Raw genomic sequence first — 24,154 nt, 5'->3', positions numbered from 1 at the left:
AATCATAATCTTAACTAATCTTGATTCTTGAAGCGATTGCTTATTTTTTATTTTAAATTATTCAATATCCTGACGTAAAGAGCCATAATTTTAGCAATCTTGATTTTTAGAACGATAATTCATTATTTTTATTTTAAATTATTAAAATAATTTAAATTCTAACATTTTCAGTTTTATCACAGTGTTATATGATATTCACAGTTTTAAATTTAAATGATATTTAGTGATATCATTTTAAGATACCACTTGATCAAATTATTAAATAGTGCATCACATTTCTCTGAAGCAATGTTCTTTATTTTGCACAGCTTTTAAAATTATTGACTCCCATGAAATGTAATATACGTAAGAATCAAAGATTAACGAATACTCAAAAATCGTGCTGCTATAAGCAAATGAAATACAACCAAAACGAAAATGAATCCATGAAAATAAAAATTATACTTGATGCCGTCTTTCAAATTTCAATTTTTCAAACAACAATTCACATTTCATTCTAAACAACATAAGTCTTGAGTTATTTCAAAATTTAAAATTTCCCATTTGATTCCAGTATATCTTTCTTATTGTATATTTCGGCATTTAAATACTATTACGATTATAATAATGTTACGTGACTCAATCGTTAAATGCTGCATGTATGTTCCTTGGCATTTCTTTGCAGAATTATTTGAACCATCTATTCATCTATAAAACCCATTATACATTAAAATTCAAAAATCGAATTACACGTTCTATACATGTGCAAGTGAAATTCCCCGATACGTGCTTATAAAACGGAATAAAAAAATATTCAACGAAAGAATCATCGAAAAAATTTCCTTGATGCTATCTTAGTGATCTAAAACCGACACGAGTCCAGAATAACGAATCGTCCCTCCCACAACTCATTCAAATTTTTAAAGAAAAAAAAAAAAAAAAAAAGAAAAATACCCGCCGCAACCGAATCGTCCGATTTCTTTCAATTTTGATCGAGCGGCAGGGGGGAAGGGAATGGAAAGTTTTCCTGGGAGCGCCGTGCGTGGGCGTCAGGAGTGGGGGATGGAACGAATGGCAGCCTCTGGCGCATCGAGTGCGTGGGTGTTGGGCCGGTCTCTCTGCTGCCGGTGGTCGAGGGGCGACCCCCTATTTAACAAGACTCCCGCCTGCCAACGGGACCAGTTGCTCCGCCTGAACTCCTCCTATCTAACTCCCCGGATTTCTCATCCCACGTTTTCTTCAGAAGCACTAGGTAAGTTCCATTGATTCGCACTCGCTTAATCAGCCGCTCGGGGAAAAGGACTCTGCGTATAAACAAACGATTATCGCCTGCGTTGCCACCTGCCAGGTCCGAAAGTATACAATTCATTTTTTTATGTGTAATTTTTTTTAAATGTGAAATATAAATATTTAATGTTTTTTTGCTTATATTTTATTTTTAAGATGTGAGTAGTGCAGTAATTGTTCTAGAGTGAAACATTTCATTTTTTTTTTGTAAAGTAAACCACCTGCTGAGTTAGATAATGTATATAAAGTAAAGGTTTTATTTTATTTTTATAAGTTATGTTTGAAGAATTTTCCTTCTTTTTTTTGTTTTTAAAAGTTGAATAATGTGATGATTATTTCAGAGTAAAATGTTTATCAATTTCTCTCTTTTTCTTTTTTTTCCAAAACAAACCACCTGCTGAATTTTAAATATTTACAAAGTATGAGATCTAACGCATTTTTTAAATGCATAATATAACATGTTTTCATTGTTGTAAATATTTATTAGAAAGCAGGATGTATCTTATTATTTTTGATTACGAAATAAAACACCTGCTGATTCATAATATTTTAAAACAAAGAATTTAAAGTGTTTTTCTTTAATATATTCTTCTTTTTTTATGTTTTTAAATTATATTAATTTGATGGCTACTTGACTATTTTATATTTGCAAAATTGTATATAAAACTTTTGCAGAATGAATGACTAGTTGAACCATATTTTTAACGTAGTCATGGAACTAGATGTATTTTTTAAAAGTGAAATAATTATTTAAAAATGTATTTTATTCTTTGAAAAAAAGTGCTGTGAATAGTCATTAAAAAGTAAAGTGTTTAGAACATCTTTCTTTGCAAATTATAATACTTACCGAGATGCGAATCTTTTAAAAATAATGTATTTAATGTATTATTTTAATCTGAGCTATAAATATTTTTCTCTTTTTTTCAAAACTGAATAATGATATAACTGGTAGAAGCAAAATGAGGGGAAAATTATTCTAAGAAATATTTGTTCAAAATTAAACTTCTGAAACTAAAAACATGTACAAAATTTGAAAATTAATGTATTTTTTGCATTTAAATTTTTTTCCTACTCTTTTGGTAAATGATCGATTGTGATGACTGTCTCAGAGAAAAATGTTTATTAATTTATTTAGTAAGGTTAAACGCTTTTTAAAGTCATAAATATTTCCAAAATATTGAATTAAATGTAATTTTTTGTGAAAAATAACGATTGCTTTTTTTTAAATATTAAAATGATGGGATAATTGGAAAGAATTTTTTTTTTAAATCAGATTATTCATGTTAAAAATTTATAAAGAAACCACCTGTTGAATTATGCATACTTTGATGTATGAGTCATAATGCATATTATTTAAATAAATTGAAAAATGTATTTTTAAAAGCAGAATATTATGTTGCCTTGTTTCACATAAATGCTTATTTGAGTACGAAGTTTGCAAGAGAATCTCCATATTAGGTAATTACAAAGTATACGAAGTCTTACAAAGTATTGAATTTTTGTATTTTAATAGATATGTTATTATTAATGTGATTGATAAGCTATTTTTACAAAGTGATTAATAGATTATTATTACAAAGTGATTATTCAATTTACGGCATTGATCGTTTATTATTAATTCTAATCTCGATTATTATTTATATTAATCGATTAATCACATTTCCATAATATATATACTATGTTCGGAGTAAAATCGCTTAATTACGATAAAAAAAGAGTTATATTGAAATATGGAAATATGAAGAGTTATATGAGCTAATTGGTTTTAAAAAGGAGGACATAGGAGTAATTTTTAAATATTAATTATAAACATTTTTCTTTTGGTTTAAAAAAGTTGATTTTGATTGTTTCGCTATAAAATAAATCCTATTATGCAGATTTGTGAATGCTCATATATAAAAAGATTTGCAAATTATGGAATTCAGTACATTTTTAGATGTGTAATACGAGCAACTGGTGTTTAAATTTAAATAATATGTTAATTATTTTATAATTTTTAATTATGTTTTATCAGTATTGCTAATGGAAAAATAATTCATTTAGTGTGTCATATAATTTATACTTAAAGTTATAGTGATAAATATAAGGAATTTATTGCTTTTTAACAATATAGTGGTTTGTTTGCTATTAAAACTTTTTTGTTTTCAAAAATTTTATTCTTAAATATTTAATTGTTTGAAATTCATTTGTATACGACATTAGTGTTACATTAATTCTATAGTTTAATTTAAAATTTTGAAGTAAACCATATTAATCACTTTATAAGGTTTAATTATCGCTTCCTTTATTTTTATAATCATTAACACCTTATTAGCTGTAAGTAATTATAATAAATAAAAGAAGTATTTTAGATGTCATAATTTATTTGGGTCTTTAAATGCTTTCGTAGTGACATAGTTGCAATAATTTCTTGATGAAATAATATTAAATGAAAATAATTCAGAACCGTAGGTTATAATCGGCTAAAATAAATAAAATAATATTATTTAAATAGTTTAATATGAAAGGGAAGAAAAATTAGCCGAGACAATGTAGGAATAAATCATAAAACATAAATGTGAATTTTTCGCAATTTTAAGCTACGAATACGTAATTCAATTTTTTAAAAATATTCACAAGCGGCGCAAACGATCACAAAAATAAATTCCTAATAATTAATAACAAATTTGCAAATCATTAAATTCATAAATATTACGCATTAATATGTTAAATGATAAAAAAATATTAAAAAAATGATAAATATTTATTTAAAAACTGTTTAAATTACATGAATTGCGAAGGAAACCACCTGTTGGCAATATATATTTTCTTAGAATTGCCTTAATTTATTGAGACAATACTTAGACATAGAAAAATTGTTAAAATATACTACAAATTTTTTTTATTTGGTGATAAAAATATTGATAAATGCATTTTATGATATAATTATTGTTTCTGAAGCTATAAATTGAATAATATCAAAATTTTAAAATACAAATTTAAGCTTTTTGATTTTAATAGAATATTAAATGACATTTTATAAATTTATTTTCACCAATAAAGATATCTTAAAATAAAAGAAAGTAAAGAACTCAAAGTGATTACATAAATGGTTTTATTTGTCTTTTCTAAAGGATGCAAATTTATATAGGAATAATTTATATGAATTTGATGTTTAATGCCATTTGATTACTATTTTGAATTCTAATTATGTCACATTTGAATTCTGATTGACAAAAATTGTTGAATTCTAATTACTGTCGCCTATTTGGTATATTTAGTCTTTAACAGAAAATGGCGAGGCAGGAAATAAAAGACCAAATATAGTTTCATTACTCAAATGATTATTGTTTCTACACAAAAGCTCATATGCAAACAATTTAAAGTCATTTATAACTTGGCGATAAAGGCTAGTTTATTTTTATTACTTAAATTAAATTATAAAATTACAAAAAGGATTTTTACTATGATAAAATATATATAAATTCTTTCAAAAATTTGTTTTATACTGTAAACGTTAAAATCTATCAGATGTCATTAATGGGTAAATGGTTATTAAAATAAAAGAAAAAAAATTCGTTGAAATTTTTTTAATTAACTTTAAATATATTATTCAAGAACTCGAAAATGATAACTATTCATCTAAAATATCTCATTCTTGATACTAGTAGTGTGCCTTTTTATTAATTAATCGTTTCGTAATTTAAAAAAAAAAACTCATTTATTTAACTTTAGAGCATAAACAACAAATATTATTAAAAAAACGCAAATATTGCATGAAACAATTCAGTGCTATTTGGTAATACAAAGTGTATACTTACTTTATATGGTGCAATTAATGCGGGCGATTTTATCTATTCGAACAGTAATTCTTGTATTAAGTATTATACATTCGAATATATGATAGATTCGTATATTAGAATAGTGAATGGAATCATTTCAAATAAATTTCAAATAACTTTGGTGACCAGCTACTTCGATGGGAATATTAGATATAATTCCACAAAAGTTAATTGGACATATATTCACTTCATATCAATGCTTCCGTCAAAACGATGACATTAAAATCGTGTTTCTTTTTAATTGTCTTTCGTACGTTTTGTTCATTATGTACTTAAACCTTTAGACTGGAGACCAGAATTAAGACATTACAGCGTTAATTGAAACGTAACGCTGCAATTTATCTATCTTCTAAATTTAGCAGGGTTGTGACTTCATTTTTTTAATTCATCTTGTGAACTATACAGATATAAAATAAAATGTTTTTGCTTTAGCTTACAACTTTGGAAGAAAATACCAAGATGACAAATATTTGATGAAGCAATTAAAATAGCTTGAATTTCCGGGAGGCATTGTAATCTATTGTCGGAAGCAATATATCAAGCAAAAAGTATTTTTTTTTAAATCATCAAAATTCAGAAATAAATTACTCGGCCATTAAATTGGTATCATTAATTTGAAATTTTTTTTAAATTTTTGAAACGCTCGTTTTTGTACAATAATATTTTTAGATATTATCGCGGGAAAACGACAAAATTCAGTTTAATAGGCAATTAAAATTGTAATAAATTGTCCCTTAATGTCCGCTGCATCTCTCCAATATATATATATATATATATATATATATATATATATATATATATATATATATATATATGAAATATGGTAGCTGTATTAGAAAGCGCCAAAACACACACACTCATTAATCTTTTTCATTAGATGAGATTCTAACTGCATAATAATAAGGTTTATGACATTGTGTTTGAAATTTTGTTTTATAAATGAAGTAATTATTTTATTGCGAGTTTACATATTTGATATCCTTTTGAATTATATTTTAACAAAACCTTTCCGGCACTACCCATTTCCTGATGAATGCCAGAGAGACTAAATTAAATCAAATAATATAAAGTTATGAAAACCGAAGTAAAAAAATAAATGTTTTTTAATGTTTGCTTTTCTTCGCCGCTATGTTATCGCGTGATGAGATACAGTCGATTAAAAATCGAAAAGATAACTAAAAATGTAGACGGAGGGGAGGGTGATGAAATAAGAAAATTTGCTATAAACAATGCTATTAGAATTTAAATTATATAAAAAAATCATGATTTTAGATATCCTTATTTGGCTGCTTGCCAAATAACGGTAAACATGAAACTTTTCCCCGTGGCTACGTTTTTTCTATCTTGAATCAGTGATGAATATTTTTTAACCCCTTAAGGAACTAATTAATTGAAAGGTATTTTGACGGTTTTTCTTTTTTCTTTTTTTTTTTAATCGGAGAGAAATTTTCGAATGATAGAAGAAAATCAAAAACATTTTTGTAAAAAAAAAATAAGGGAAAGAGTTACGAATGCAATAATTTTAGTTTTAATTCTTTAAAATTTTAGGGAAAGTACTCATTATTAAAAAAAAAAAAATTAAAACTCAGTGCATCAAACGCGCAGAACAAATTTCTAAATTTCTTTAGAATGACACTTTTTTGTCATCAGAAACAACACTATGGATGTATACGAAGATTCCTCAATCAAAACAAAATAAAATATTAAACTTAAAAAATTCCATATTAAATTTTAAAATTTGGGCTTGAAGACACTTTGAGTTGCCATTACCATCATTTGTATGCCAACTCTTAAAAAAACGATAAAACAAAGTGGTTGTATAGTATTAAGGTTCTTTTTACGTTGTATAGTTTTAAGGTTCTTTAATCTTTTTTTATCTAATTTATTGAGCAAGCTACTGAAACTAATACAAGCGTTATATTCTAAATTATTTAAGAAAAATTTGATGTCAATTCTAATCAAATGCTCTTGCGAATTTCTATTAATATATTTTAAGGCTATTTTTGATAAAAAAAAATAATAAAGAAATAAAAATAGAACACTCTAACACACACAATATTTCCTATGACTATATAGTGATGAATTTGTTTTCACACAGTTGATTTAAAAAAATATTTAATTATATATATATATATATATATATATATATATATATATATATATATATATATATATATATATATATATATATATATATATATATATATATATATATATATATATATATATATATATATATATATATATATATATATATATATATATATATATATATATATATATATATATATAAGCTATTTCGGAAATATAATCATTCCTCGTTTGCTAAACAAAATTATAAAAATTTTTAATTGGCTTCCAGCAAACTTTGATCTGTTGAAAAACAGAAAAAGAAAAATTTGGTTTATATAAAAAAAAAAATTGACTAGTGGGTGTTTTCATACGTGTAAAATTACTTCCTGTCTGAGTTTAAAAATAGAAATATGTATTGACAGTAAAATTCATTTTAAAAAGCCTTTTTTCAATTTCCCGTGTTGTGGATTAAATAGAAAGGATACCTAATGATTTCTCTGTTATTATCATTTCCCGCAAAAAAAGTGTTTGCACAATTTTAATTGAATGAATTTATCATAATATCGGAAATATCCATCGCATCAATATTTGTTCTTTTTGAAGATTTACAAAAACAAAGCTATAGTTTGAATCCGGCCCATTATATTTTAGAACGTGCGTGGGAATCATATCCAGTAAGATAATGACCAAAAAATTATATAAAATAGTAAATTCTTTAATAATATTTTTTAAATATATCTTCACACCTTTGTTTTCATTTTAAGCTTATTTATTACTTTCAGGTACTAGTATAAAGAATTATTAAAGATTATTAGAAAAAGATGCCTGTTTGTGATAGGGATTCTTTAATTGATTGCTTAACATTTTTTCCATTTTTGGAAAACATATTATTTTGAACAGGAGATTTATAATAGACAAGTTAAGCATTTTCATGAAGTAAATAATTGAAATTCAGTTTAGTTTTGAATAAAGAAAAATTCCTAATGCAAATAAATTTCAGTAATTTGTACAAAATTTTTGAATGGAATTTTATATAAATATAATTATTTCTTTTAAAATAAAAAAAAAATATCCTTGAAATTCGAAAAATAAATCAGATTTTCTCTCGAAAAAGAATTTTTAAAACAAAATTCTTCTATTTCTTTATCTTAAAAAAAAAAAAAGCCCTCAAAAATTTTTTTGGCATTATTGTAAAATACTGAATTTTGATTCATCTGTAACCATAATGAGTTCCTCAAACACTGTTTTAAAATCTAAGTTTATATAAATAGCTGAGTCACCATGAAAATTAAAACCATCGCTTTGATAAATGTATTGTTTATTAACATTTTCATCATCTTGGAATCGTAGTCAAAGCTTAGAGATGGCACTTTGGACGATTTCAAATTCCTCGAATATTTCCATCTGAGTACGACCATATTCCGGCAATTCTATCATAATAATTCTACCAATTCTACGGCTGGTAATTCTACCATGCAAAAAATCGTCCACATGTATACTCTGTGTCATAACTATTCGGTTATGGCACTGAGAGGCTTACAGAATGCTTGTGAACAATTTCACTTCTTTGCCACCATTTCCTTATATATCCCTCTCTTACACTCTCGTCATTGTGACGTACTATCGGCATCTTCTGGTGGAATCCTGTAATTTCATATTATTCTTGAAGGTGTGTGTGACAATTCTACAAGTGAAATTTTTACTTTAGAATTCGATTTCCGTGTGATTTTGAATTATCTTTAATTTATGAACTTAAGTGTATATGGATTTTTTATGGCCCACTCCTTTGTATAAATAATAAAGTTTGCCCCGCGCATCAACAAACTTCACATATTTTTACCACAAAAATATTGATATCACAAAGCCTAAGTTTAATGAAGAGAAAAACGAGATTTTTATTTCCTTGAAATTATTAATAATTCCGTATAAAGACAGCATTTGAATTGCTCATCAATGAGTTTTTTGTTCAAATATTGAAATCTATATATTTAAACTAATTGGCAAGAACAAATAATCAGTACTTAACCACAATCGTTTGATTTCGCTAGTTTTCATTTCAAATCAATTCTCATGAGCCCTAAATATCAATGATCGTCTGCCTCCATCACTTTTGAGAATAACCTCAAAAGCACTACTTTATCGTAGCTTACAGGGAAAAAATTATGCATTTTCTATGGAAAAAACACATGGTATAGTTCTCCAGTCACACTACTGTGCCAATTTAGAGGTTTTTAATTCACATGAATGCTCATGACCTTTAAATCAATCAGTAATGGTTGCAATACATTTATAAACATTAATTATTGTTCAGTCTTCAGATCCGAGATCATAGCAATTGGAACTGTCCTTAATTATGCCCAGACAACAGATAATAATTGCATTTGGATATTGACCGATAGTAGGAGTGCTATACAGTATTTCAAGAACTGGTCAGAAATATTTGATATTCCAGACCAGGAGATTATGAAGCTTCTGTGCGAAATTGGCCTGAAGGCACCTATAAACTTCCACTGGATCCCATCGCATGTCGGGATACATGGCAATGAGGCGGCTGATGTGCTTGCCAAGAATGGCTGTGATCTTCCAATGGACTGTTTGAACCGCCTTACTCCCACTGAGATCCACTCCCTGGGAAAACATCGTTTGCTTTCAGCGTGGCGCCGTACTCCATCTCATTAGTGGTATGCTGGCAACCGCCCTGGCCTATCAATAACATGCTGTGGCCCTCGGCCTTTCCAATCGGCCATGGCCAGATTTCGTAGTGGCCATCTTAAGTGTTTAAGGTTTCAGAATGGGGAGAAGACTTTCCAACCTTGTTCCTGCTCCCAACCTGCTAGTTTTGTTCACCTTCTTTTCTGTCTTGGCGCTTCTTATAAGCATCTGCTGGTTGAACGGGACTTTCTGCAGATTTATGAGGAACTGACGCTACGGGGCCTCCTGGATCTGGTCTGGGCTTTCCTTCTCCAGGGTGTGTGTAACAACAACACATTCATTATAAAAGCATTGAAAGAAAGCCACAGTCACAACCACTGCGTTGATATCGACAATTTTTATATGAAATATGAATTATAAAAATTCACGATCACTTGATACCTTTATGGTGGTCACGTACCTTTTCAACTCCTGTTCAGTTTCTACAGATATTTCAAAATAAAGTTTTTGCAAAGAATTCAGCCACAGCAATTAGGCGTTCTCTTCATTTTTTCAAGTTTTATTTTAATTGCACAGGTATAATTCTTTTTCATGTATGAAGTAAACAAACTGAAAATAATATAATTTCAAAGAATGTTTGAATTTCTCTGTTTCAAACCTTCATACGCAGGAAAAATACATTTTTAGAATTATGTCTGTCTGTCTTGTCTTATATCTTAATAGCGGTTTGAGTGAGATGGATTAAATTTGGTGTATGAATTTAAAACCAAATTTGTAGTTTTCAAACAAATTGTGAATGAAATCCTTGCTGAGAAATTCTGTCTGTTCACCTCATATTAAATGAACAAGATAACTATAAAACAAAAAGATTAAATTTGGAACATAAATTTGAAATATATAATGCATATTTTTATCAAATATTTTGGAAACAAATCTGTGAAGGGGTTGACTTTCTGTCTGTCTGTATTTTTGCATGGATGTAAAGGAGGTAATTCAAAAAAGCAATGACTATGAATTTTTGCATCTTTTGCAGAATAGCTATGTGAGCTTAAAATCGTCATAAAGCCACATATTAAAAACATTTTTTTTTTTGTAAAATTATATTTAATAGTAAATGTTATTTTTTCTCCAATGTCCCGTTTTTAGTCTATAAAATTTCTTTATTGAAGAATGTGTACTGTACGCCTGGGAATAAATAATCTGATCCAAGGTTAAATTCCTAAAAGTTCGGTTTCTGAAATTTGGGTCTTAATATTTAAAAGTTTAGAAACTTCTGCTTTAGATATTTAAATTTTACTGCTGCAAAGAAGTAATTTCAGAATTAGAATCAAGATATGGCACATGAATAAATTGCAGCAATTTCTTAATTCTTTTACAACCGCCATGCTATGCAAAGCTTTAAAAGACGAAACAAAAACACTGACGGTTTGGTTCAGTAACACACTCTTAAAGCTAACGCCAAGAATTTCCTATGCCTCATCGTTAGCACGTCATTGTTAGAATAATTTTCCAGAATATCAGACATCTTATTTATCTTCCTGAATCCTTTATACTTTTATCTACTTGGTTGAGCAGACATATGCATTTTAATCATTGTTTATTTTCTGCTCTACTTAATAACATTTCTACTTTAGACGTCTTTACTAGAGCGGGCTTTTGTCTCTATCACACACTTCTAACGTTAGCGATAATTAATGTCCTATGTTCCTTCGCTAGTACGTGATGTTAGGATCAGTTTCCAAAATATTCTGACATCTTAATTTCCTTCCTGTATACTTTATATGCTCATATGCCTTCTGGTCTGATTTGTTCAACAGAAAAATTAGCGTTTTAAACGTTATTTATGTGTTTGCTCCAAATGCTGTAAGAGGATTGATTTCACAACCAGTTGCAATGTATAGAATTGGAGCTTGTAAACTACCGATATTAAGCCACAGGAGCTTTGAATAGCTTAATTAGTTTGGGATAAGGGAAACTGAAATAGAATGTCCATCTTTTAAACACACCACTTTAATGTAAAGATGTCGTTAAAAAGGGAAACTTTATTGCAATAATTTAATCAAGATTTGCGAAATCATTTTTAAACAAAGCATTCTTCGGTTATAATCAACGACTTGAATTTAGTTGTTGGTTAACATTTATAATTTTTTAAAGAACCCATAAATTGTAACCTTATTGCTCTTTAATTTTCTTACTTTTATGCACATTTGGGATTGGGAGCTTAAAAGTTTAATACTTAAATTCATGATTTTATTTTTCCTTTCTTTTTAAAAAAAATATTTTTTTCCATTATAGACATTTTGATTTACAGGAAATATAAAGAAAGAAAGCTTAATGTTTTTTTTAAAATTTAAATATCAAATGAATTATTTTTTAATTGATATTTGATATTATATCATATAATATTATAAATGTTTTAAATCTAATTGTTTATTTTACATTAAAGAAGGTAAAAATAGAAAGGACTACAAAATCTTCAATTATAAGTTAATTTGTAGATTTTTTTTTGAAATGATATACATTTTAAGGGTAAAAACATTTTTACAAAATCAATTAAAATAAGAAAATAAGCTTACCAAATTTTTGATTTATAATTACAGGATGAAAACCGGCTAAATTTAATTGAATACTTTTCCAGATTGCCATTACTTATAACGAGTCATTATAAATTTGCGTTGCCATTTCATAAACAAACATTCTAACAAAGACATTTCTTTTTTTTGCCTTTTTAATAATTATATAAATAACTAAATATCGATTGCAAAAATAATAAATAATAACGATACTAAATATACTGATAGCAATAATAACTAAATATCGATAGCAATAATGACTAAATACCGATAGCTAAAAATAACTAAAATACCGATAGTAAGAGTCAAGCTCTTAAATATAAAGATCTTTGAAACTTATTTTTCCACAACCTATTAGATTTCACTTTCTAATCTTAACTAAAATGTCCACTTACGATACACATGATATGGCGAAAGGGTATTTTGAGAGATAATTGGATTTTAACCGAATATATTACATAACTTAATTATAGAAGATAGAAGCATTAAATAATAATAATAGAAATATAATGGATTCTTGAAATTATATTTTGATAAGTTTAGACTAATAATGCAAAAAAAAGTATTTTCTTTAATATCTTCGTAATGAATTTCCAAAAATAAAAGTGAAATTTGAAACCACATCACAGGAAAACTAGTAATCGAATTTCAATAGATTTTCCATTATGTTTCAAAATGTTTATAGAATTCTTCTCGAAACCTCGATAATTAGGTTCGTTAAATTGTTGCCGTGCCGCCTCTAAATTAGATTAATTTTGACTAGAAATAAAAATGGAATTTTTCGAAGTTCCTCTATGACATGGAATTTCTGAAAAAAAATGCTAAATATATTTCTCATGAAATTTAGAGATATGAGTATTAAAACTATTGAAATGTTGCTACAAAAATAACGTTTTGTTAATAGTCAATATTTTTAGAAATTTTAATTTAAAAGGAAATGATTTATTTTTAAGAAAAAGTGTCATTAGATGTTCATCAAAGGTCTGGCTTTTATTTAGTACTTTGGTATTACGCGGCTTATGCGAAATGAAAAGGCTTCTCATAAATTATTTTAGCTTCGTAATAATTCTTGGAAATAAATTTAATACTTTAATGTAAATATACTTCTATGTAAAATATTATGAAGCAGAGAATTTTCCTTTCTTCAGCAATTTTAATTTTAATTGAACTGAGAACATAAATTATAAAAAATACATTTGAATTTCTTTATTTTCCTAAAGAAATTACAGATAGTATTAAATGATTTTTAAGAACCATAATACTATAATTATTATAACATTATTTGAACATCGCGAATGACAACTCAAAAGAAATTATTAAAATGGTTTAAAACATATTGCATTTATACATATTATAATAATATATACTTTTTACTATAATATTAATTAAACTGATAATATAAACTACATCAAACACATTAGAGTTTCATTATTTCTCTAAAAAAATTAGACAGTATCAAACGATTTTTAAGAACCATATTAATAAAGTTATTATAATATTAATTGAATCTCACAAATGACAACTCAAAACAAATTATTAAAATAATTTAAAATATATTACATTTAAAATATATAAAAGATTCATTCTGTAATAATGGTAACAATGATGATAAGATAATCTTTCCTATAAATGGGAAAATAGTTATAAATTACCAAAAATAAACCATTTACTTTATAATAAAGAAATCTTCTTAAAAAACTTTCTTTGAACTATGTAGTATACATCTGTGCAAAATGTTTAAAAAATTAATATTTCAAATAATTAACAATTAAATTAATAATTTGAATTCTATACAAATTTGTATGGATTCGATACCAAACATCTATACGAATTTTCATTCAGATCAAACATAAGGAAATGGAGCTTGAAAATAATTTATGTGTTAAAACGAAATTGAATGAATTTCAACAAGTATTATAAGTTGAAGACAGCGAAATGCAAAATGCAAAGTAACTTAATTCTATGAAATTTGATGGAAAATTCCTCTATATCTCAGGATTATTTCCCTCCAAATCTAGTGTGTTACAGCTATTAAAATTCTATTACAGCGAATTTTGACTTGCCAGCATTTTCTCCAACTTTCAGATTAAATTAAGTGCCAGGTGCTTGTAATAGAAGTGTGAAGTCTTTATGTTTGCCGAAGGTTGTTGCTGGAATTACGAGTAAATTTCCAGAAAGTTGAATTCTCAGATTGACCACGGATGCTACTAAATTGTTCGAGAGCTCTATGAAAAGAATAAGTTAAAGCAAATTTGTACTTTTCGTCCGAAATACCATACCATGATAACGTTTCAAAGTTTGATTCTTCTATCTTTATTGCATCAACTGCTGGATTCTGCAAATAATTTCTTTTGAAATAATTACTGGAAAGTACGTCAGTCTTAAAGCAGTTTCATGTTAACAAAAGCAAAATTGGAAATTCTAATTTGAAATTAATATCTGAAAAAGTGAATTAAAGATGTGTTTATATTTATTGTTGTGATATATTACAGTATTAATATTTGCCAAATCAATATAAGAGAAATTTATATGTATCTCATTAAAACATAAACAAAAACTATCGTTGCGTATCATTTAAAATGAATCTTAAGAAATATATTAAAATTAGAGAAAAAATTTAAGGAATTTCAATTCAATCATTCAAAAGCAGATAGACTGAATTATAAGATGGTATAAAAACAAATTTTGTTTAACTATATACTCATAGTTTTTGAAGAAAACATTACATTTTTTTTAGTTTTTAATTTTACTGTCTTTTACTATTTGTCTATTTATATTGTTCCGCCAGGTTACTTGGCGGATTATGTCGAAATTTTCAAGACAGTGGGTCTTCTTTATGATTTTTAAGATTATGCGACGCTTCATTATACATAAAAAGCCAAGATGATGCCAAGAAGGTTGCATTCCCGGGTATGCATGGTGATTTGTAGAATTTAAGATAGCCAGGCTTCAATACACATAAGATGCCAAAATTTCGCCAAGTTCGCCAAGTGTAATGCTAAAGTTCAATTTAGGCAACGGTTCAACTAAAGAAATATTTTCCTATATGTCAAAATTCTGATATAAATATTCATTTTTAAATTCGAATTAAACTATAAATAAGTTTCTTTTTTTGCAATGAAAACTATCAAGAAGGGGATAAACATGAGGTTTTGATAGAGATATTAAAAAAAATTTGATTTTTTTTATATGAGGAACAAGAAAGTATAGTTATTGTACTGCATAAGGTAAATACGACATATGCATACGATATATACGCATTATAATGCTATTGGACTTTTCTCCATTAAGATGGGGTTCATGTACTCAATAAATAGAACAAGTGTAAGGCTATTAAAATAATTCGTTCCTAATATCTATCATAGTTTATAAGATAAGAAATTTTCTAGGGAATCTGAATATTAAAGGGATGCATAAGAGACTTAATTAATAACCAATATTCCCATTAATCAACTCGTCGCCAAAGACGTCTAGTATTCAATGAAATTAGTGTAATGCTAAAGTTCAATTTAGGCAACGGCCCAACTTAAGAAATATTTCCTTTTATGTCAAAATTCTGAGATAAATATTCATTTTTAAATTCGAATTAAACTATAAATAAAGTTTGCTGTTATAGAAAACAACATTCTTTACTCAGGTAAATTTTATTAGAATGCTTATAATGAACACTTAACTAAGAAAAATTTAATTTAAATGCTATTACATTAGTCAATAGCATTAATTCAATTTACTACCATATAATTTTAAATATTCTATTTAAAATTATATCGAAAAAATGAATATCTAGAAAACAGTTGCATTCATTTCAGTTCATTTCGGGTTAGAGAAATACCATTTCCAATTAGCTATAAATTAATTTGCAGACAGCAAAAGATTACAGTCAAAAGACTTGAGTTACTATTTACTTTTGGGGTCTTATTTAATGGCTTAATATTCAATTTGAAAATATATTTCCTTTAATGCTATATTGAATTTAATGAACTAATTCCTAAGAATTGTATAGGATTTTTTTTTGTTTATGTTCATTTCCAGAAATGAGTTAGAGTTTATATTATCTTTCATAATATTACTAAAGTTTATTGCCTGTTGCCAAGCTTTTAACTATCTTTTAACTACTTAACTTAACAAACTTTTAACTGCTTCTTTTTGAACTATCCTTATATTCTGTGTTTGATTCTATGCTGTTACAAAATTTTATATGCAGATACAAATATTAAAAAACAATTTGTTTTGAACAATACTTTGTTACAAAATGTTGTCTGCCCTTCATCTTTGGCATGGTTTCGAGATCTTTTTTCTATGAAAAATTTCAATGAAAATGGGTGCACAACTAGTCACCACAATTAAAGCTAAATGTGAAAATTCATGGACTATGGTATTGAAAGACATAATAAGTAGGGCAAATATCATCACTAAAAAGAAGAGATATGTTCGATTTATTTCTCTAACATGAATGCGCTTAGACTTGAATCAATATATATATATTCAGAGAGGTAAAATTAATCCTAATGCATATAAGGAAGTGTAGGTTGACATTTTTTTACTCGGGCTATATCTGAACTTTTTATTAAAGAATGTATCTTTGAGTTAATATGTTGTAGTCTATAATTATACTGATGTTCCACATGCCTTGATATTATTACAAACTTGAAATGTTACTTCCCAATACGGATAGTTAAATCACTGGAAAGACCGTTTTACGATCAGTTCTGTTGGGTACTGATCGGTGCCGTGTTAATGATTTCAGAGCTTGGCGATCATTTGGGGATTTCGCGACGAATTTGGCGACTTTGGTACAAAATGGAAACTTTCAGAGTTTTAACAATTGAGCCAATAGGAACCGAGATTCGCTTGATTGATCCAGAACATTCTCTGCCCGCTTCCTGGGAAATATCCCACAGACTGAGACTACCCGCCTCCCGGGCCTGCAGTCTCAAGCTGCAGTCAGTCAGTCGTGGAACGGGTCGTATATTGAGTCGTGGAAAGAGACAGCGGAATAGTTGTATCAGTCCGGCGAAGAGCAAGCGTTGTGTGGAGCTCAAGCGATTGCTGAACTGAGCTGTGTGCTGAGTCCTAGTGTTTATTGTGGAAGCAGCATCGGGTCGTGTGTGGAGTAGCCAATCGTGTAGTAGTGAGTCGGCAATTGGATACAGCTAAATCGAGGAGACAATGGAGAATTGCAGACGTTTGAAGAGATCGTAGAGTGAAGATACGTAGATTCCCTCCTTCTGCTGAATTCTGTCTGGACGCTTTGTTTTGCTGTGGTTGTTATTACTACCGATTACTACTAGTGGGCTACTGTTTGTTGTAGTGTGCTGCTGTAAACAGAGAGACAGATCTGTTATTATATCAAGGAGACAATAATCTCTGTTTATACTGTCTAATTCTGTAGTACCAGGGTAACTAGCTGTATATATATATATATATATATATATATATATATATATATATATATAAAATATATCCCGTTACTACAGAATTAGACAGTATAAACTGAGATTATTGTCTCCTTGATATAATGACAGATCTGTCTCTCTGTTTATCATTAACAGCTCAAAGAATTTTGATAATGTAGTCCGGATGCGAATTTAAGAAATGCATTTTAAATTCATTGAAAAACCTAAGCCTTTGGATTCTGTTAACATTATTTTCCAAGATACATTTAAAGTTAGGGTTTTTAAAACTCTCGAGGTTAGTTTTGGAAGCTTCTTTAAAAATTCTCCAGGCTCTTTTTCTCTCATTTCTTATTTTACTTTGAAACACTTTTTTGAATAGGTTTTGAGTATATGAACAGAAGAAAGCAGTTTCTTTTTTCTCTCTTATAGTCTTGGAAACTTGTTGCTAATGTATTTAAAGCACCATCCTCCTTTTGACAGAGTTTTGATAAATTGTTTGATCAAATCAAACTTGAAGTAAATTGAATGTAGAAAGATATTATTGAAATCAAGTGAAAACTGTATTTTACAACACTTTGGTTTTTGAATTTCGATGCTTTCTAACTTTGCACTCCTTTTTTTATCCAGTGATTTTTTTTCTCACAAATTGTCCCCTTAACACAAGAAACAAGGATATTTAGTGCATCCTCTTGTTGTCCATAAAGCATAGAAACACTTTTAGATCTTTATATTTCAATTTGGTGAAAATCAAGCCTGAATTCTTCTAATCCTCTTTCAAATACATAGAACACTCTAATGGTACTGAAATATACTATTAGAGTACTATAAATTATACTATTACCATTATGCAGAAGGCTGTTGAGATTTCTTTTTGGTGAGTTAATAAAAAAAATCCCATCATTTGTTCACGTCATACTGTATATTATATATTTATATAGGGACATCAGTCGTTATCTTGAGAAAGATATTGAGTGAAAAATCTTTCTTTCTAAATCATGAGAAAAAGATAACCAAGAGCCAATAAATTTTTTCCCTTAGTCTAGACGAATACTTTTGAAGCAAAATCTGGCCAAATGAAATTTTTTGGTCATAATACTTATACTTGTATACTTTTTTTAATATTCGCGCCACAGATTGAGATAAAAATCTTCAGTTTTTGCAAGTAATGGCGGCTTATGACATTAAATATAAATCCTCTTAGTAATCCCCCCGGGGGCATCTCGAATTGAGGAAGATGCTTCCGGCATGGTGATTGAATCTCGCCACCCTGGAGGGTACACTAATAGATGGGGGATCTGATTCCTCCCATCTATGACGGGACGTACTTCCTTCGGGGAGGGTTGTACCATGGCCGGTGACGGCCCTTAGGACTTAAACAACAGTTCTCGCCAATGTTGCTGTTGCGGCGGTCTGGTCATTCAGTTTTTATGGTTTAAATCCGTGTGCCTTCGTGGCGGGTCAGAGAGTTAGATGGCTGACTTATCCTCTTAGTAAGTTGGTCGACTCTTAAGGGCTCAAAATGACCATGGTACAACCCTTCCTGTAATTGGTGTTGAGAAACAACTTCCATACCGGAAGCTTCTCATCCTCATTTCTGAGGTACCCCCCCCCCCCATTGTGAGCAGATTGGTTAAAAATTTTAATTTGTGAAAAAAATGGTACTTGACAGAATCTTTTGAAGATTTTTCCTGAAATAAGCATCCAAAAGACAATCGGAATCAGGTAATAGCTTTTAAACCCGTTTTTGGTTGCAGGGCTATATTATAAAATCAATTTCTCAGTTAACAATTTTTACCACGGCTCTGACGATATGGTTGTTAATATTCAGTCCCAGACCAACGACTGCATTTGTTGAAAGGGCACGGAATGAAGTTAAAATAGGCGGGGAAATAATAATATTGCAATAAATACACTGCTTCCGCGTTTATCTAAAAGAAGTAGACTCTTCTTGTCTCGCATGATGCTTAGTTTTTCGACCACGTTCTCATCAGAGTCAAAGAATTGTTATTCTCTAAATGACAGCAAAACGCAATCAAAAAATATATATGAAGATATGGTGAAATAGTCACTCATTTCTAATGCATTAATTACAGCAAAACAATAAAAAACAAATCATTAAAATATTTCATAAAGCTGCAAAAATGCATCTGTCTAGACAGATACAATTTCTGGCTTCATTGATTTCCTCACAGTATTTTGTGTAAAGTCATTTTAATGCTTCTTCGAGTAATAATTTGCTAAATTATTACTAGCTTTTAAATTATTACTAAACTTTAAATAAATATTGTTTGTAAGACAGTTGACAAACTTATTAAGTGTTTGAAATCTTCAGATTTTCTTTTGAGATATCAAATCAAGCTCTTTGCTAAATTTGAAAACGTCTAGAAAAAAAGGTAATATTTTTCTAATATTCAAAATCTTAGTTAAGTGTTTGAAGTTTTATTAAGAAAGTAAATACATTTAAATAACCAAAAATAATAATCATAAATTATTTATTGTTTATATATTTTAAATAAAATAATTAAATTAAGAAATGGATTTTTTTAGAAAAGAACAGGAAAAAAAAAAACAACATTCTTACGCATAAAAGAATTGGAGATAGAAACAAAATGTGAAAGACAAACAATATGTAAAGTAAGATAAAGACTTTGATAGAAAGTTTATTTAAATTGAAATCTTAACTACATTTCCAATTTATTTTTAATTTCGTTTTTGACATAACATTATGATGACTAGCTGTTAGCTCGATTTGACCTATTTTTTTTTATTGAAGATAAAGAAATTGAGACAATCCAGCTGGAAATATATTATTTTTACGCTTAAAATTATTTGAAGTGTTTTAAAATGCAGAGCAGCCGGCGCCCTATCATAGGGGCAGCGCGTCTTCCCCGCGATCTGGGCGTACCGGGTTCAAGTCCCGGTTCTTCTTCTGTGTTTTATCTGTGAGTTGTGTGAATGTGCCCTTCTGTAAAAAGGGGTTGTGCAAGCGCATGTGACGCATAAAGGATCTAAGTAGTACTCTTGGCCCTAGTTGGAGCAACTGCAAAAACAAGAGACGCTCACTCGGCTTAAATCGCTGGCAGATAACTGTCAGAGGGTTTGTAAAGTGCCATAAGCCAACATAGCAACTAAAATACCGAGCAGCTATAGAATAAAATCTTATTAGTTTTGTGATATCTGTAGTTAAAATTAATTGATAGTATGGGATAAAATTTTATCTGGTCTCCTTGAAACTTTCTCATAAAGACTCTATCTCTCTTTTGCAGCATGAAAATGTAAACCATGGGAGAAACGTTAAATGCCTTGAATGTTCAAATTTTTATTTACAAAATACAGCACGAGAATTGTGTATTTCGTAGTATAGTAAAAAAAAAAGTACTTGTGTATTAATAATATGCCAATGGAAATCAATAGTTACGAAAGAATTAATTAAGAAAGAGTTAAGAAAGAATATTTTTAGTATGAATTTATTATTTTATTTTAATCATTTTATTGAATCAAACTTGAGCCTCTTTTTGGAGATTAATTGTTGGCATACGGCTAATACACAAGTAACAGACATATCAAACATGTATTTTGTACGCCTTTTTTCATTGAACCACCTTTCCAATTGAAACCAAAATTTAAAAATTTTCGGATTGATTGAAATCGAAATTAGATTGTAGTCACAAGATCACACATCAAATATCACTTATTTAAGTCACTGCATTTTTAAGTCATCATGTTTATGCGCATGCCAAATTACAAGCCGACAGGTGGTCACCCTTTGACAGATTTGGTTCCAAATCATAAGTGATCTATATTTAAAATGCTAAACCTATTATGCAAATTTTAGCTATCTAAAACTTTTTTAATTATTGTTTAGTTATTTAGTTTTTTTAGTTGTTGTGTGCCTTTGTGTTCGAACATCAGGACAGACTTCACCCTGCATGGAATTGCGTTCAGAACTTGATAGACATCTACAAATTTGATGTAAATGCTGCATGCTTAATTTCACTCATCTAGCTTGAAGCGTTTTGGTGTTACACTAATTCACGGACAGGAAGAATTTCAAAAATGTATTTTTCAGACTCAAGGAAATCTAAATTCTTGAAAATCTAGAGTTTGAATTTTTTGATGAGTTTCATACTCTGTATCCTTTCTGTATGCACTCTTTTTATTATTTGTACATAATTGAGATTTTACATAATCAATTTTCAAGTCCTTTCATTGTAGTTCTTAACCCTTTTTGAGTTCCGAGGGCTCCAAATTTTTTTCTACCGGTGAATTTAAAATGTCTTATTTCAGTCTCTATTTCTTCTTTCGGTATTATTTTTTATATGGATTTCATTTCCCAATGGCTCTTACAATTGCAGACGAAAATCTGTTTTCTTTCCATTCGTTAGTTTTAGCTGTAAATAATTATTAGAATAAAATGAACTTTAATTTAAATATATTATCGGAAACTCAATATCGGACTTCACGTTATTGTCTGGCATTCAGAATATGGAGCAACATCGAAGAGATCTTTTGAGCTAACAGAGATTCCCCCAAACAGGGAAATTTATTTTATCGCACGACTGTGCTACAAAATATACATGATATATAAAAAAATAAATAATATAAAATATTTTAATATAATGATAAGTGATTATTTGAAGATTAGAATATTAATTTCATTTTAGCTGTAGATAATTATTAGAATAAAATGCTCTCTAATTTAAATATATTGTTGGAATCTCAATATCGGAATTGTCCTCACGATATTGTCTGGTATTCAGAATATGGAGCAACATCGTAGAGATCTTTTGAGCTAACAGAGATACCCCCAAACAGGGAAATTTATTTTATCGCTACACTGTGCTACAAAATATGCATGATATATAAAAAATAAATAATATAAAATATTTTAATTTAATGAATAAATTTATGAGCCATTTGAAGATTATAATATTAACTTAATTTTAGATGTAGATTCTTATTAGAATAAAATGCTCTCTAATTTAAATATATTGTTGGAATCTCAATATCGGAATTGTCCTCACGATATTGTCTGGTATTCAGAATATGGAGCAACATCGTAGAGATCTTTTGAGCTAACAGAGATTCCCCCAAACAGGGAAATTTATTTTATCGCACGACTGTGCTACAAAATATACATGATATATAAAAAAATAAATAATATAAAATATTTTAATATAATGATAAGTGATTATTTGAAGATTAGAATATTAATTTCATTTTAGCTGTAGATAATTATTAGAATAAAATGCTCTCTAATTTAAATATATTGTTGGAATCTCAATATCGGAATTGTCCTCACGATATTGTCTGGTATTCAGAATATGGAGCAACATCGTAGAGATCTTTTGAGCTAACAGAGATACCCCCAAACAGGGAAATTTTTTTTATCGCTACACTGTGCTACAAAATATGCATGATATATAAAAAATAAATAATATAAAATATTTTAATTTAATGAATAAATTTATGAGCCATTTGAAGATTATAATATTAAGTTAATTTTAGATGTAGATTCTTATTAGAATAAAATGCTCTCTAATTTAAATATATTATTGGAATCTCAATGTCGGAATTGTCCTCACGATATTGTCTGGTATTCAGAATATGGAGCAACATCGTAGAGATCTTTTGAGCTAACAGAGATTCCCCCAAACAGGGAAATTTATTTTATCGCACCACTGTGCTACAAAATATGCATGATATATAAAAAATAAATAATATAAAATATTTTAATATAATGAATAAATGTATGAGCCATTTGAAGATTAGAATATTAAGTTAATTTTAGCTGTAGATCCTTATTAGAATAAAATGAACTTTAATTTAAATATATTGTCGGAATCTCAATATCGGAATTGTCCTCATGATATTCAGAATATGGAGCAACATCGTAGAGATCTTTTGAGCTAACAGAGATACCCCCAAACAGGGAAATTTATTTTATCGCACCACTCTGCTACAAAATATGCATGATATATAAAAAATAAATAATATAAAATATTTTAATATAATGAATAAATTTATGAGCCATTTGAAGATTATAATATTAAGTTAATTTTAGATGTAGATTCTTATTAGAATAAAATGCTCTCAAATTTAAATATATTGTTGGAATCTCCATATCGGAACTGTCCTCATGATATTGTCTGATATTCAGAAAATGGAGCAACATCGTAGATATCTTGAGCTAAAAGAGATTCTCCCAAACAGGGAAATTTATTTTATCGTTACACTGTATAACAAAATATACATGATATATATAAAAAAATGAATAATGTAAAATGTTACAATACAATGAATAAATGTATTATCCATTTGAAGATTGGAATATTAAATTAATATTCAGTAAATTCACACGACAAATAGGTTT

At 28.2% G+C, this 24,154-nt stretch overlaps 1 protein-coding gene across 2 annotated transcripts in view; it reads left to right on the top strand.

The window, feature by feature from the left end:
* Nucleotides 1-1,135: 1,135 nt before the first annotated feature.
* Nucleotides 1,136-24,154, top strand: part of LOC129987636 (uncharacterized) — a 363,982-nt gene continuing 340,963 nt past the window's right edge. The window contains exon 1 of one of the 2 annotated variants that reach the window (XM_056095596.1): nt 1,136-1,231. The gene's annotated coding sequence lies outside the window, so the exon portion shown is untranslated. The other variant, XM_056095597.1, reaches the window with a different exon arrangement.

Source organism: Argiope bruennichi, chromosome 10 (genome assembly GCF_947563725.1).
Source record: "Argiope bruennichi chromosome 10, qqArgBrue1.1, whole genome shotgun sequence".
In the NCBI taxonomy this organism is placed as follows: Eukaryota; Metazoa; Arthropoda; class Arachnida; order Araneae; family Araneidae; genus Argiope; species Argiope bruennichi.
This window is presented reverse-complemented; position numbering and strand designations above follow the sequence as displayed.